General features: G+C 40.8%; 1 pseudogene; it reads left to right on the top strand.

Moving 5' to 3' along the window:
- The first annotated feature begins 15,023 nt into the window (after positions 1–15,023).
- Positions 15,024–15,342, top strand: LOC147689013 (small nuclear ribonucleoprotein F pseudogene; annotated as a pseudogene).
- Positions 15,343–17,183: the final 1,841 nt, after the last annotated feature.

Here is a 17,183-nt window from a genome sequence, read left to right on the forward strand (position 1 = left end):
ACCCATCCCACATTTGTTATTTTAGTTTGTTATTTTTCTCCCTCACCTAATGGCTCGAACACCCTGTGCTTATACTTCAGGGTGTTGGTGACATTGGGAGGTGGAACCATAATTGCATCGGCTGGATCCCGCGGAGTAAACCTGACATGGGCAGGAAGGAGGTCATATCTTCCTCCTCCCAAGTAAGTTAGTGAAGTGGCACATCAAGGCTGTGAGCTTCAAAGGCTGCACCACCTCTGATATGCATCAAGAATAGCTGCCAGTGAGGGAAACAGCCCTCCTCCTGCCCAAGGCACATTTGCACCCGGGCAGGCAGAAAATTAGTTATGCAAGGAGGTGTAAACCCCTGAAGGCTATCCACACCTCCAGGACTAGCAGCCTGGTCTGCACACTAAAATGTGATTTCTGTCATCTTTATGAGTTGCAGAATAGAGAGTTCTGGGTTAAAAAGGTGACCTAAACCCCCGGATTTGGTCACCTCATGGGTGGGCTAGCTGAAGGGACTAGCTGCCCATTGGCTCCTATCTCCCTCACCCCTAATTCTTTTAAATGTAGGTTTAAAAGGACCTCCCTGACAACAGAACCTCAGTTCAGAGCAACCTGCATCAAAGAGGACAGAAGAAGAGCCCCGCACCAGCAACAACAAGACTTGCCCAAAGGAAAAGAGGGATACCCTGCACTTGTGGCTATGCTTTTGGAACTGCCTAATCGAAACTCGTCCTAGGCTATCTCTTAGTTACCCAGACAAAGGACCCCTGTGGAAGTCTGAAGCACCCTCAGACTTCCCTGGACTAGTGGCAATAGTTAGTGAAAGTGGGTAGGAACGCACTGGTTGCATGTAACAGCGTCATTTCCACATAGCATCCTGGTACTTGTGGTTCAATTTTTCACACAAATTTCATATTATTTTTCAGCTAATACCGTCTTTCAAAATCGTATCTCTAGACACCAGTGTTTCGGCATTCCTCCCTCATCAATACAAAATATTTACGTGTTGCTGGACATGCTGCAATTTTCTCAGGTATAATCCCGCTCATAGCGTGCAGGCGTTCCAAAGCTTAGCAGCTTGGGGGGCGGCTCACAAGAGCCTTTTATCAGTAAAGGGGGTAGGAACCCACTAATTGCATGAAACAGCGCCATTACCCCATATCATCTTGCTAGGTGTAGTTTAGTTTTTCAAACTAAGTTCATATTATTTTTCAGCTAATGCCATCTTTCGATATTGTATCTCCAGTAACCAGTGTTTTCGGGATTCCTCCCTCATCAGTAGAGAATATTTTTGGGTTGCTGGACTTGCTGCCAATTTTCTCAGGTATAATCCATATGCACTTCAGAACTGATGCTTCACTCACAGACCCGACACACTGTCGCAGTTGCATGGAAAATTTTGGCGCAACATCTCATCTGCATTGGGGACAACAACGCATCTTGCTGTTGCGAACAGGATTTAAGTACTTTTGATCAGCAGACCCTGGGTGGGTCCTGTCTTCGGCCTGCGCTCCATCGAGGGCCACCTAAACTCTTGACTTTGTACTGGTTCTGTGCGACCAATTAACTCTTCAGGTGCTCCTAACTTCTAAGCACGGTAATTTGCATTTAGTGTTTAAAAAATCACATCTTGCCTTTTATTGATTCATGTTTGTAGTTTTGGTATTGTTTTATTTATAAAGTCATAATCAATTTTTGTAACCTGGTGTAGAGTCTTTTTGTGTTGTTTTCGCTGTGTTACTGGTTGAAGTGTTGTACAAATACTTTACTCATTGCCTCTTAAGTTAAGCCTGACTGCTCTGTGTCAAGCTACCAGAGGGAGAGCACACAATAATTTAGGGTGTATTGTGACTTACCCTGATTAGGATTGTGGTCCCTACTTGGACAAGGGTACATGCACCTGCCAACTAGAGACCTCATTTCTAGCAGTCAATATGGGTGATGATGGAGAAATCTATGGAGGAGTGTGATGAGTGCATGGATCACTGAGCAACAATGGCAGAAGAGCATAGGGGCACCTGAATCAAAGGTAGGAGTCCTCAATAGCAATTATTAAGGAATCGCTATTAAGGAGTCTCAATTACCTACGCATGTATGTTTTGCAAAATAAATTGTAATTCCTACATATTCCTTAATAGCGAATCCCAAATTGCGGTTCGCTATTAAGGAATGGCTTCCCATCAATTCCTATGGGCCTACAGTCCCATATGAATGAATGTCATTGCATTCTCAATTTGCGAGTACCAAATAGGTACTCGCAGATTGCGCATGCAATTTCAAGGGTGCAAGGGGGCCGAAAGGCCACCCTGATACACCCCAAAAAAGTTAAGTATGCACATGTGGTGCACACACATGCCCTAAGGGCATGTGTATGCACCACAAAGCACTTTGAAAAATGCATTTTTGGGAATTTTCATAGGAATTCCAAATTACTATCAGCTTGATGTTAATGGATGATAATTTGCGATTCCAAATTGCGGAAACACAATTTGCGAATGCATAACGCATCGCATTTAGGGAATTTGCAGTTCCCTAAATACATTTGCAAAACAGGTAATCGCAAATGTTGCGATTTCCTATTCGGCGATTGCTTTTGGGTTAATACATCCCAAATGGCAAAATACCGGTCACAAAGGGGCCGATTCTGCTAATCTGAACGTTTGCGACCTGTATTTTGCTTGATGCATGTAGCCCATAGTCTTCAATAGTAATCTGAGAGTAACTGTCCATCCATTCGCTCATATGCTTACCCATTTTTCTAGTGTGGTACCTGAATATTGTTTTCTGAATATCATCTGACATAAGCATTGCATGCTAAATAGTGGCTTCAAAAATATGAGTCCGTTTAAAGTAATATTGAACAATCAACATGCAAAACGACAATACCTAAGCAAAATTTAGGACAACATATTTATGGCAGATGATATTTCTGGCATAGAACCATTTTTACATCCATGCACTTACCCATTCACTCATACATACACTCATCTATTAAATCAGCAGTATTTCCATTCCGCATTCATCCATCAATGCACTTTACCATTCACATGTACTCAATGATCCACCTAGCTGGGCCCCAAATCATTTTTTCATAAATTCCTATACCCTTGGAGTTGTTTTTGCCTTCACCAACTCAACCATTCGTAGAACCAGCACACAAAATCACCAAACAAAGAAAAAAACGTGCATTAAAAACTGGACCTATTCTCTTTACAAATGCTTGTATTGTTTCTGCTGTTCAACCTCTGTTTGGATTCCTGTCTTTGGTCGCGAGATTCTGGGTTAGTGACCAGATCCCTCCTTCTTGATTCATTAAAACAGGTTTTCTATATTTTCCTTTGCTCCATCTCTTGGTATTGCTACCCGTGTTTTCCTTCCCATCCTTGATTCCCATTCCCATAGGTTCAGAACATAAAATTGGAATTATATTTGATTGTCATCTTTTAACTTTCAGGTTTATTTTATTCAACTAACTAATACCACAAACCCCAAGTATAAATGGAACTATATTAAAGTCAATGTTTCTAATGTCTCAGATGCCTGCGCAATTTCATCAACATAATACAAGTTTAAGACAACATACAATAAGCCCCTCAGTAAGCAATACATAAGCTTCTGCATTAGACAACCACTTTCACTGAGAAGGGCTTGCCTGTGATAATGAGAGCAGGAAATCCTCTGGCATTTACCAAATTATTATAAGATAATTAGAAACAATATTTCAGATTAAGCTGTACCGCTCTAACGGTATTTAGAATCTCTTGTGGGAATAGAAAGTACCGGGATCCACATTATTTCCACCGGCACTAGCCCACCCACAGGATGACAAAGCAGCCCAGACTTGGATGTAATTCACAGGGGAGGCCTCTCCTTGTTTGAAGCACAGAAAAAGGTCATGAACATCAGTTAGAGGTTGCCAGGGGTAACATCTGTGTCCCCAGGCTTGTCCTTTGAAACCCCTGCCCCTGCCCGAGCTATCCTTGGTTTTAGAGGTCATAGGAGCAGTAGGGGCAGAACATATACTGCTTGCTTTTTATATATTAGCATTCTTTCATTTCCCTTGACTCTCGGAGTAACCGGAAGGGTGTGGATGGGATAAGGGTGGGACAGACAGCAACCCAGTGATGCCATTAATGTTACGTTTGCACCGCGTAAAGTGGTACATACGTGACACAAACTCCATAGTTAGATTTATGAAGCCCAACAAAGCCAATTTGCCTGACTCTGAGTGGCTTAAAAAATCTGGAGTAATGCAACACAGCGGAAATCCCTGCATTGCGTTACTCTAACCTGGGAAAGAATTCCATGAGCATTTTAATGGTGTTCCCATGCAACTCCCATGGCTTTTGATGCATCCCCAGATTTACAAGTACTTGTCAATCTGGGAGTGTGCTAAAATCTTACACCTTCCCAAGGGAGGAATAACAAGGAGAAATATCTCTATTTTCCTCAATCCTTCCTCATTCTATGTGTGCTGCATTCAGCCAAAAGGGAGCCAGCGGAAGGAAAAGGACAGGAATGCACCGTATTGCCTTAAATATGGTACATTCCTATCCTTTCCCTGTGTCAGGGAGCGGTGCAGGAAGGTGACTTGCTGCACCTCACTGCGTCAGTTTTTCATGAATATGACCCCCAGTGTCCATGGAAGAGGCAGCCAGATTTTGAATGGAAAGTGTCAAAGGGAAATTGCCAGAATGGAATATGACAATTGAATGCTAGCATGTGTTCCCTTTTTCTTCACACTAACACATTGAAACAAACAAACAAAAAAGAAGGGAATATCCCATAGATATAAACATGATTACATTCATGTGGCGCATCATAAATCCTTTGTGCCACTTGAATGTTAACCTGAATTTTTTCATGCTTTCAGTCTGCGAGGGGAAAAAGGATTATCTTATGTGTATTCATATATTGAGAGGGGAGAATGCATATCATAGTTGCTGTTATGCACATCATGTTTAATTTGTGTTTTATTTTAGTTTTTATACATGTTTATGTGCTCACAGTTAAACAATGTGAGCATCATACATGTCAGGTATGAGTTCTATGATACATGTTTAGGTCCCAATGTATTAATAAAAATTGTCAGTTATTTGACTTCCTCATTTTTAGGTCGAGCATAGAGTCTGCACGCTTGCTCTGCTCTTCGAGACTTGTTGTAGTGAAGATGGGAATAGAAGCCCCCCCGCACTCTCCGCCCATATTTGTTTCAGCTTGTGGCATTGTCTTTCCTAAATGCTAGCTTCTGTTTCGTAAATAGGCTTGTTAGTCCCTCCTTTGTACCGCCTTGTCTTCATTTGTCACCTCCCATGGTGACTGGTCCTTTTACTTCGGTTGTTACACTGTACCTGTTATTTAGTCTGTAAGCACAATTTCCTTCATTGTATTTCTCTTTCTGCAGGCATGAAGTGCCTTGCTTATACTCAGTCCGTGGTGCCTTCCTAACAACCCCGCCCTCCTGCCCACCTCCGTGCCTACTTTCCCCCTCCCGTTGTCTGTGCCTTCTTTACCGCTCTGCCTCCCATTGTACGTGCCTTCTTTCCCACCCCCGCCCTTCCTCTCATTGTCCGTGCTTGATCACACTTCTGTACAGAACTTACGGGCACATGCATCATTGTCAATTGCATTCGCAAACGGTGCGAATCGCATTTTTGGGCCGTTTGCGAATGCAATTGACAAAATTTGGATCAATCATGTTTTTCGCAATTTTAGAAATCGCAATCTTGTTCGATTTCTAAAATTGCGATTGCATTTAAGAAATCGCAATTTGAAATTTCTTAAATGCAATGCATGAACATTTTAAATTTGCGAATTCGCAAATAGGGAGAGGTAAATTACCATGAACTTGACCTTCATGGTAATTTGCGAAAACTTTCAAAAATGCACAAAAGTGCATTTTTGAAAGTTTCATTTTACATACATACATGCCCTTGGGGCATATGTGTGTGAAAAATGCACTTAAAGTTATATTTTAGGGGTGCAGGCGGGGTCCTTTGGACCCCCCCGCACCCTTGAAATTGCATTCTCAATTTGCGATTCGCAAATTGCTTATCGCAAATTGAGAATGACTTCCCATTGATTCCTATGGGCTTCTTGGCCCATAGGAATCAATGGGAAGGGATTCCTTAATTGCGATTCGCAACTTGTGAATTGCAATTAAGGAATTTTTAGAAATTGCAAAAAAAATTGCGATTTCTTGATGTATAGCCTTTTGCGATTTCTTAATTGCGATTCCTTAATTTTCGCAATTAAGAAATCGCAAACGGCAACAATGATGCATGTGGCCGTTACTTTCTGTTTCTGATGTCTAGGCACATTGGTTCACCATTAGTTAAAAAATGTAGATCGCCCTCGCATCCTAAGTGCAGATCATTGTGCCTGGAATGTGCATAGTGAGGTTTAGTGTTTGTAAAGTGTGACAAAATGTGCGATCATTCAAATGTATGTAGATATTAATTTTGAGTGTCTGCCATAAGACCAGAAGGCACCTACCCTTTTTCTTACAAAAAAGCCATGTCAGGTACTGAAAAGATTACGTTATTACACAGACGCAATGGAGAAAGGGGGAGAGCAAGAAAGAGCATGTGCAAGAGGGGAAGAGATTTGAATTTTCACGTCAGCTTGCTCTGCAGAGCAGCATCATCTAGCTTAAGTATCTTTTTACCACCTAATCAAATGAACAAGATCGTCGCAATCGCACCCTTCTTTCAACTCGCTCCAGCATTGGTGCATAAATTGGTCCAGCAATCCTGGCCAGCAACAGATACAAAGCAATCTACATTCACTTCAGCAGCACGTGACCCCTCTGCACAGAGATACTGCTGACAGAGAGGTAAGGGTAAGGTAAGGTAAGCGAAGGTAATGTTTTATTTGTACATAATTAGTTAATATCTTTACAAAATGTAAAACACCAGTAGGAGCGTTAAAAACAGTTGTCAAATTTTTTTTTTTTTTTTTAAAGAAAGTTTGCAATGGACAGTTCGAGGTACTAATACAGAACTTCAGGCAATACTAAGTCTTTTTCTTACTGAGTCAAAAAAATTCACAACCTGGCAGCTCAATTTGATGTTACTAGTAGTAAAACATAGTTTAACTGCCTGCCTGCAGGTCCGGACAGCATGTGACTTAAAGGATGGAAACAGAAGGGTGAGCCTCAAGTCCCTCAACCTAGGGCATATACAAATAACGTGGACAGTATCCTCTTTGCCGGACAAACACAGGCGGCACTGTTTAGAGGCGTGTGTTCTCTCCCAGGGGGGCAGGTGCAGCAGTATCGGAATTACACCAAACCGTAGTTTTAGAAACTTTTCTTTGATTCGTATTTTCATCCCGATGTTAAGATATGACTGTGGCTGTATTTTACCATAGTCACCCACAGTTGTCCATCCGTGCGCTCTGTTAGCTAGGTCTTTCTTATCTTCGTTCGCTGATAGTATGTGTGCTGATTTTTTGGCCAGCTTTTTAAGGGACTGGAAATCTGTAGATGTTTCCCAGATGTCGGACAAACCTAGGACTTCAATTGATTCAAAGAGATAGTCTCTAGGCACCAAAGTGGTGTGCCGCAGTAACTCCTCCCATACGTTGGCATTTAGGGAGTCAGCATCTGCAGTACTGATCTTGCGCCAGCTTGCAATGTACGCACTCCGCCTTTCTAAAGTTTGCTTGAAATTACCGAATTCCAAGCAGATTGGGGCGTGAGAGACGTATGTCGGAAGGTTGAAGATGGCCCTATAAGAGTTGGCTATAACTGTATCAAGCAGAACGGCATCTTTCCCATGACAGTGGTTACGTGATTCAGTCAGTCTTAAAACTATGCACCTAGCATTCCAATAATATCGGATCCTTACATAAAATACTTTTCAGTTTGGCGTAAAACATTCAAATGTAACATACAGAACTTTGAGTTTAGGTTTTACTATAGTGATTTACGTAGCATGCCAGCTTTGGAACATACGGACCGCAGCTACAGGGCGCTGCAAACCTTTGAGCCATCATTAAGCAATAAAGCTATTTGTTTTTTTTTTGTTTCCACAAAGAGCTCAATGCCAAATCTTTTGCAGTTTCTACGTATTTAAAATAACAGTTGCTAATATTACTTACTACAATAATATTCAATGTATAGACTCCACAAGAATGAAAGGCTTAGCTGGCCCCTTGCTAGGATATGACATAGTGACCTACTGGCATCTTGTGGATGTACTTTTCCAAAATCCTACACTATTTCCCGTGCTTTTGCTTTTCCATTTTCGTGAAACCAAAGATGTGTCCCTTTAATTCGATGAACCTTTATTTATTAAATACATTTAAAAAACGTTATGTGCCAATCAAGGACTGAAGAATGTTTCTTACTTCACTTTTTTCAGTGCTCCGTCCTCCAGCATGCAATGAACCTAGGCCTATTTACAACAGACACATGGGGCACAGTTGCTTTAAAAACATCTGAATGACAATCAAGCTATCACACACAAACAACTTAATTTGTCACAGTTCCTATTACAACTCCACCAACTACTCACTCCTTAAAACTTGAATTACATTCCCTTAAACAGAAAACTTTTTAGTCCTAGTCTATACTCCCGGGGATTGTCAGGGTGGGTTACCAGCACTATTACCTAATATGGTAATCTGTAAGATTTAATGCAACCAAACAGTGGTTATCTATACCCTGTAATATAATGTGATAATTCACTGTTAGATGCCCATTGGTGTTAAGAAATGCCATTTAGAATAAATACATCAGGCATACTCCCTTTATCATAATTTTTTGTAACAGAAAGAGGAGACCAACATGGTTGGCAGTACACACTGTCCCTGAAAGCCCTGCTAAATTCTAAACATGACGCAATGTAAGCCTTACTTTTTGACAATTCAAAGTCACTTTACGGCGTAAATATGACCTGGATCAGCTGTGTCTGTTTTTTCAAAGTATATTGAACATGTTGTTGATGAGCTCTGCTCAAAACTGGATTGTAAATGACAATGCCTTTTATTTATGTTTTAAAAACCAAAACATAAATAACTGGCATTGTCATTTACAATGCCAATAGCTCTAAGTCGCATAAATGCGAGACCTATTGCATTGCAAATGCTTGTTAACATTGACTCCTTCTTACCTGGTTTCCTAGCAGGGCGTTTACACAAGCTTCTGATGTATCACAGATGGCAGTAAGGTCATGACCTCCTTCAAGAGCCAACACAACTCGCCCATGTGCCAGCATCAACAGCTGCTTGATAAGGTGACCAAAACCTAAAGTTGAAATAAAACAAGAATAAATGTGGCATACAGGCATGAGTATATAATACACATGTAATGTTTTGAAAACTGTCTCTTATTGAAACAGTCAGAAGATATGCCCCTTCCATACATTTCACACAAAACTTAAAGAAAGATAAGAAACCATTATGCAAAAGGTAACCCTTCAAGCCTGCTGGATACTGCTTTGGCAGTCCCCAGCATTCGTTATTGTAAGTTTGTGAAAAAATCTAATATTATTAACACGTGAGGTGTCATCTATTCAGTTCTCAAAGAATGGACTAATTTAGGACCGATGTACTAATCTTAAATTGAACCGTAGATATTGGGTCATATTTACAAGGGGATAGCGCCGTTGTGGTGGCGCTATTCCCTTCTCCTTTTTACAAAGCCTTGTCAATATCGCCCCTTTACATGCTCCACTTTGCGTGAAAGGGGCCTGCAATGGGTGTTGCTGTGGGCGTTTCACTGCAACACCCATTTAAATTTGACGCTGCCCCACATTTACAAGGAAGTGTAAATCTGAGGCAGCGCCGAAAATTAACTCCATGAAATAGTAGGTGTTAGTATAGCGCAACGAGGAGACATATTTTTATTTCTCATTTTTGTTTTTCTATGTGTGCTGCATTCTCCACAAAGAGCAAAACACGATTAATGATGGTTTATATGTTGGAAGGTGTCCCTTCCTGCACATAAACAATCATTAAATAATGACAATTTACTACATCTATGTCTGCGGCGGAAAGCAGCAGATATAGAAGTAACAAATCACCATATTGATTACTTATGTGCTGGAAGGATCACCTTCCTGCACATATACAATCAACCCTTGCAATGGAGGCAGCCTTGCTTTATGGCGCAAGTGTGTCTGCGTTGGTGCATGGCAGCTATTTGTAGCACCAGCGATAGGGAAAACACAAGTGTGTGCCATATTGTTGTAAATATGGCGCATCTCTGTGCTTTGGAAGTGACAGAGCGTGGAGCTGCGAAATTTTCCGCAGCACCGCGCTTCTTCATTTCCTTGTTCAGTATGCCCTATCATTTTCATACAGGATCGGCAATTCAACCCTATGTTATTTTTGAGCTGCGATGGATGTACCAGTACCTCAACGCAAAAAAAATGTTATTCACTTGAATTCGCAAAATCCTTGCAGGCTAATATTAATATTTGTGAATCTCTCCAAATGCCTATAAGTGAAGAGATGGATGCTTGGAAGGGACAGCAGACTCCCTTCCTTGCATTCGCATTCACCGAAAGTCTGCAAGTTAGCACCTGCCAACTAAATGGACAGGAGTTTCTATGCGCAATAAAATGTTCCATATTGAGAATGGATATTGAGGGGGACATGCAGTTTCAGCTTGAATCACTGTCAGCTGATGCTAATGACTTTGGCTGTGATTCGCTCAGTGGAAGAGCGCCATCCCAAATTGCGTTCACTCTGCACCTTCCTACCTAGTTTGGCAACCTGTATATTTATTTATTTTGCAGTTGTATATAGAGCGAAGTAGACGATCTCAATGGTAGAGCACTTTATGTAGTGGTCAGAGAATACAAAAACAAACGTTATAAAAAAACAAAAGGTGCACATTGCGAATGGACGAAGAAGCAAAAGCTATACAAGGCCAGGTCACCTGGATATAAGACAAATGAACATTTAAATTCACAGAGAACATAGACGAAAGACATATGCATCAGATCCTCCAAAGTGCACCTAATAATATCAGTCACAAAAGAATGATTTCAAATTATCAACCTCAATTGACTCTCTACTTAAATTCTGTGAGGATCTTTCAGTGCTCAGTCACAACTGGAAGTGACCTTTGAAGAACAGGTCTTTAAGCTCTTTCTTAAAAGTGAAACATGAAATGCCTGTAGAGAGAATATGAGTATGAAGTTTCAGACCCTGGATGCACATTCTGAAAAGTATTGTTTAAGAGATCTTGCTTTTTTGAAGAATGCGGTTTGTAGTTCATTTAACTCTGTGCTTATAAGCGTGGCCTGCTGAAACAACGTGAATCTTGAATAATCCCATTGCCTCAATGGGGGCCAATAGATAAAAAATGCGGTAATGTAATCTGAACTTCTATACCTAAATACTAACAAAGTCACTGCAGTAAGGGCTGCCCTTTGACGGGAAAGATGAATTTTGGTGATGTCACTTAATAGGGATTTGCTGTAACCAAGTCAGATTTTTAGGATAGCCAACAATGTGAATGACTTCCAGATAAATGCATTTATGTATTGTATACTACTAGGCATTTGGCTATCATAAAAATAGGGCATAGATCTGGCTCTTCTTGATTTACTCTGAATAGCCCTGGCGTACTGGATGCCGAAAACCAATTATTTAGAGTTAAATTGTGCTGGAGCATAGTTGTGAGAAGCTATGTGGGCAAGAGTATTTTGGTGGCATAACAGTCATATTAGAGATAAGCCTGTATTTAAGCTTCCAAATTAAAGGTGGAAAGAACATGGACTTCGGCTCCACTTCATGGCCAAAAACTAGGAGCATATTATCAAGACAGGTGATACAATTATCGCCGTTTTAGCAGCAGAAAACTGCCGCTAAAACGGCGATAATGGGCTTGATAATATGCTCTATGGAGTTCCAATTGAAGCCCATTTTAAATGTCCTTCACATTTAACATGGGCTTCAATTGGAATCCCATAGAGCACATTATCAAGCCCATTGTCGCAGTTTTAGCGGCAGTTTTCTGCCGCTAAAGCGGCAATAATGTTATTGCCTGTCAAACTGCAGCTCACCACTCCATCCCCATAACATATAGGAGAGCTGAGAGGGTGTAGCAAATCAATTTTTTCAGCCTGCTTTATTCGCCTCTAAATGGCACAACAGAACATACAGTGTGGTTACTTGAATCCTATAATGATAGGACCTGTGCTTGCATGGGTGCTGCCACCTTCTAGAGTGCTCAGAGCCACAGCTCAAAACCAGACACAGCACCAGATGCATGAGGCTACTAATAGGGACACACAAGACTAAAGGGGAAAGATACCGGTGGTAGGTATAAATCATACAAGGCTATAATGGGACCAAATAACAAGAATTGTGGAGCACCTCCCTTAAAATTCATTTGTCAAATATTTAAAATTTCTTATGCTGTACAAGTGCTTTAAACAGAACCATTGAAAAACACATTTATTTATGGAAGCTGTAAAGAATTCCCTTTACATTCATTGTCAGAAATAGTCATTAACCATATCTTTACTTTCTCATGAAACTCTGTGTTCATGTCAGAATCGATTACTGTAACCCTTCAATAAAGGGGGTTTATCTTTGGCATCAGTAAGCAGGAATACCAATAGTAAACCTTTGCTGCAAGGACAAGAACTTGTGACATTCAAATCATTGCGGGTGTCAGCGGTGAGTGATACAGCCCAGAAACAAGAAGAAGGGAGGAGGATTAATAAAAGAGATCCAGGGATAACAGATGGATCTTTTTCAATGCGTTTCCCAAATGCTGCTGATGTGAAAGGAAAGTTGAACATTTTGTTCACAGAGCCCCAGGATGACACAGAGTAGCGAAAATGGTGTAAGCACCGCACTTGACTCAGTAACAAATCTTATCAAGGGAAAAGTTGCTATTGATGTTTGAATTATTTAAGAAGAGGGAAGATAACATATTTTGGGAACTGGTAACGGAGGATGCTACTAGTAAACAGCAGCAACCAGATATTACCATATTTTAATCAGAACGGCTGCAACGGATAAGAGACTTGTACGTGTACAGAGGGTAGGATAAGAAGCAGTAGGAACCTCAAATGGGGCCTCCTTGTCATTTGTTGACTAATGGTGCCAATTTTTTTAGGGCTCTTGACTCGTGGCATTTCAATGGTTAGGATAATATTTCCTCTAGGAATCTTCTATTCTTCCACTATGTACATAGGTACTAACTCGGAATTATATCAGCTTCTTGGAAAAGCAAAATTGTTAGTGCCATCCATAAAATGGTTTTAGGAGAGAATGCAGAAATTTCAGGCCAGTAACTCTGCTGGATTTTTCGGATAAAGTGGTAAACGTCTGCAACAACATCTAGAAAACTAGAAAGAAGAAAGCAATTTGCTGCCCTTGGTCCTGATGACCTTCAGAGCAGGTTCCAGTGAGCTGGAAGATGTGATTGCTTTAGATTTGCTCAGAAATTCAACGCTGGTCAAGGAACATTAAAAGCTGTTTTGCAGTGTTGTAGAATATATTACAGATTTTGAAAAAGTGAAGAATAAGCTGTTGTGGGAGATTTCATGCTGAATCGAATTGGCATTTGATTAGGTTACTATATTTATTCATGTGGGAAGAACTTAAATTAGCCAAAGCTTTAAATTACCTCAAAAGATTTCTATGGTGAATGGTCTGGAAAAGGACCCTTTGAAATTCTAATGGAGGGGGATGTCCATCCCAAGGAACATAGGTAAGAATGATGTGAGATATGGAATCATATCTAGGCCTTCAGCTGTCTCCTTGAAGCCAAACATTTTAATGTTATCTCTTCTGCTGCAGTCTTCGAGCATCACCACATGGTTTTGTAAGTTCTAGGAGTGTGATTTTAGATCTGTGCACTGAACGTTGAAAGTTCTCCAAAAAGTGTCCTCATTTCTTTGGTAGTGTTAGAGGTAGAAAAGTCCACAGAGATCATTCATGTTTTAATATTTTTCAGCTCAACCCAGTGTTATTGTTGCCATATTGGAAACTATGCCTGTTAAAGGCTGGTTCTTGGTATGGCTGTCACCCCTGGAGAAGAGAAGTTGACATTAGTTTGTTTAGCCCCTGTCACTAGTATAGTTTGATATGGCACTAATGTTTGTGACTTTTTGTAAGAAGAAATCACACAGTATACAGACTGAATCACATAAATGTAGAAGTATATGTCAAATTAATTGTGATTAAAGGCCTGATTTGGAGTTCAGCAAATGGGTTGCTCCATCACAAAAGTGAAGGATATCCTGTCTGGTGTACGAGAAGTGCATCATATACAATGGCACTTATAATACAGAGGATGAGATATCCATCATGTTTGTGACAGAGTAACTCATTTGCTAAACTCTAAATCAGGCCCTAAGTGACAGGACAAACAGTGCACCACTTATAATAACAACAATATGCTCAATGCTCTGGTGTGAAGTGGCCAGTGTCCCTTACTTACAGCTTCTTCTTCCACAAAATCGAATTGCATGCAGCTAATCTCTGTAGCCGTTTTCTCAATGGCTAGGCTCGGCCCACTTCCCCCCTAAGCATTGAGGCAGGCATACTGGCCCAGGCACAACATCTTACGTCTGAGGTGAAAAGGAATGTGTTTTAATTAACCTGTGTGGTACATTCCATCTCCCCTCCTGTCCTGACCCAGTTGGAATGTGCTATCTGCTGCAGTGACATAGCTAGCCTTATGGCCACCCGTGGCGGTCCCATACCCCATTGAAGAGCGGGGGTGCTGGCGAGATTCGGCATCAATTGCTGCCTAGTGACACACAAAATGTAGAGCGTGGAGGGCGAAGGGGGGGTTGCTGGCCCGAGACAGCCCCCCTCATCCCTCTAACTACACCACTGATCTTGCTGTTGTTCTGAAGCTTCTACAGCTGCCTCCAGCTGACACTGGAACATGTGGTGGTGTTGAGATGCAATAAAGGACAATACTGAACTTTACCAGTGCCATCTCTTTGTAACAGAATAAATGAGTAAACATTAGCCAATGTAATTTTTCTTGCCAGCACTCCAGCAGTGGCACATGATTTCTACAGCCCCAGGAAGGATTTTTTAGTTTTTTCCTAATGAGGGAAAATAACTCCAGCTTGAGTTTACCACTGAACCCTAAACCTTTCCTCAATGGACAGACTCAATGCAAGCCATTAATGATCATACTGAAATAAGGGAATGGAGTACAAAGGGTATCTACTATCTGTCTTTGGATCTACAAACATGAAGCTTGCATACTCAAAAGAACACTTTGATGGGGTGTTATCTGGACATTTGAGAGAAGTTTTTATCCAAGGAATGGAATAAGGGGAGGAAGATGGAGAAATGAGAGTATGGCATTTGGAGAAGGCTGTTATTCTCAAGTTGTTGTATCTTTTATGGTCAAGAGTCTGATCAAATGTAGAATTTTGGCTTATACGTAAACCTTTTATTGTTTATATAATATTAGCTTACCCGTCGCGCGTTGCTGCGATCTCAGAAGAAAGGAAATTCAAGGAAATATCGTTATGATAACAATAAATTTACATTGTATCATTGTTATTGAAACTTATTCATTTTATTTTTGAAAACATTTCTAAGTGTGGCTTGAGCAGTGCGTTCTCGATTGGCTTTCAATCTTGATTCTGGTTGCTCTCCTGTTTTATTCGAACGGGCTTGAGCAGTGCGTAATTGATCGTTTTCCAATCTTGATTCTCGTTGCTCTCCTGTTTCATTCGAGCGGGCTTGAGCAGTGCGTAATCGATCTGTTTCCAATCTTGATTCTCGTTACTTGTTTGTTTGAGAAGAACGGGCTTGTGCAGTGCGTACTCGATCGGCTTCCAATCTTGATTCTCTTTGCTCGTTCGTTTGAGAATTACGGGCTTGAGCAGTTTGTTTTCGAACAGCTTCTAAGCTTGCTTCCCATTGCTCGTCTCTTTCTGAAGCTCGTAATGCCTTTTTCTTTTGTGCTTCTGATGTAGATTGACCATTCGATTTCCGTTTGGGGGTCATAACTGTCGACGATGCTCGCAAAATCGCTTTCTATTTCAGTGTTCGAAAGATTATGAGGGCCCCGGGGGGCCGATTTAAAAAAAAATTTTTTTGACAGAAACCTTCCCGGGAGTGTACTCAACCACTTCCCAAAGTTTAATGGCAATCGAATGAATGGTGTAGTAATGCATAAAGGACAAACAGATAGACAGACATACTTTCATTTTGATATATACAGATAATATTAGAAAATGTCATCAAACTTAGTCTATTTACTCATATTCCTTCAGAAAAACTGCCAAGTATCCTTGCACAGTCATAACTCATCTTTCGGTCATTCAACTTGAGCTGTGCTCCTGACACAAAATAGCACTTGTGCATACCCATGACGAGAAACACACGCTTACAGTCACACTCAAACGGATAGTAGAAGCACCATCTGTGGATGAGGAAAAACACAGTACACTTTGTCTTGCATTATTATACAAATTATATATTTTATTGCAGTCCCTACTTTTCTCTTCGGTAGGTGTGCTGCACAGGTAAGAAAGATGGCAGACTACAGTGACATCCCTTCAGGTATCCGCTCCTTTAATTATTGATTGATTTATTAGTTAAAAAGCCTAAACAATACCCAGCAGAAGACATGAGAGAGCACTTTGCAGTTCAATGCCCTTGGCAAAAAATGGTGATGAGAAAGAGGAAGTGTTGAGATAATGAAAACTGTCTGCAGTAGAATACCAGAAGAGAAGGTATTTTTTGGGACCTTCAGAGAAATAATAGAATTAAAGAATGAGGCACAAGAGTATTAAGCCACCATATTTAGCATCAGTAATGTTAATGTCCCTGAAAGACATTACGAGAACATGTATGAGGCTCAACTTTCTCTCTACGCTCCATATCTGTAAACATTACTACAATCACACTAATCCTTTAATGGGCTCCGGAGTAGCGTGCTGCTCACCAAAAAAGCGCTTCAACACCCCTTCAGGGGTAACAAGCACTATATAAATGCAAACCTTTTTCCCTCTTCCATCCCTCTGCTATCCTTCTCAATCCAAATAACTGATTAATATTCACCACTCAAATTACTTTCATATTTCACTATACTAATTCACCACTAATCCTTATGGTTTCCGGAGTAGCTTGCTGCTCGCCAAGAAAGTGCTTAAGCACCCCATTAGGGGTAACAAGCGCAATATAAATGCAAACCTTTTTTCCCTCTTCTATCCCTCCGTTATCCTTCTCAATACAAATAACTGACT

This window comes from Lissotriton vulgaris, chromosome 10 (assembly GCF_964263255.1).
Source record: "Lissotriton vulgaris chromosome 10, aLisVul1.2, whole genome shotgun sequence".
NCBI lineage: Eukaryota > Metazoa > Chordata > Amphibia > Caudata > Salamandridae > Lissotriton > Lissotriton vulgaris.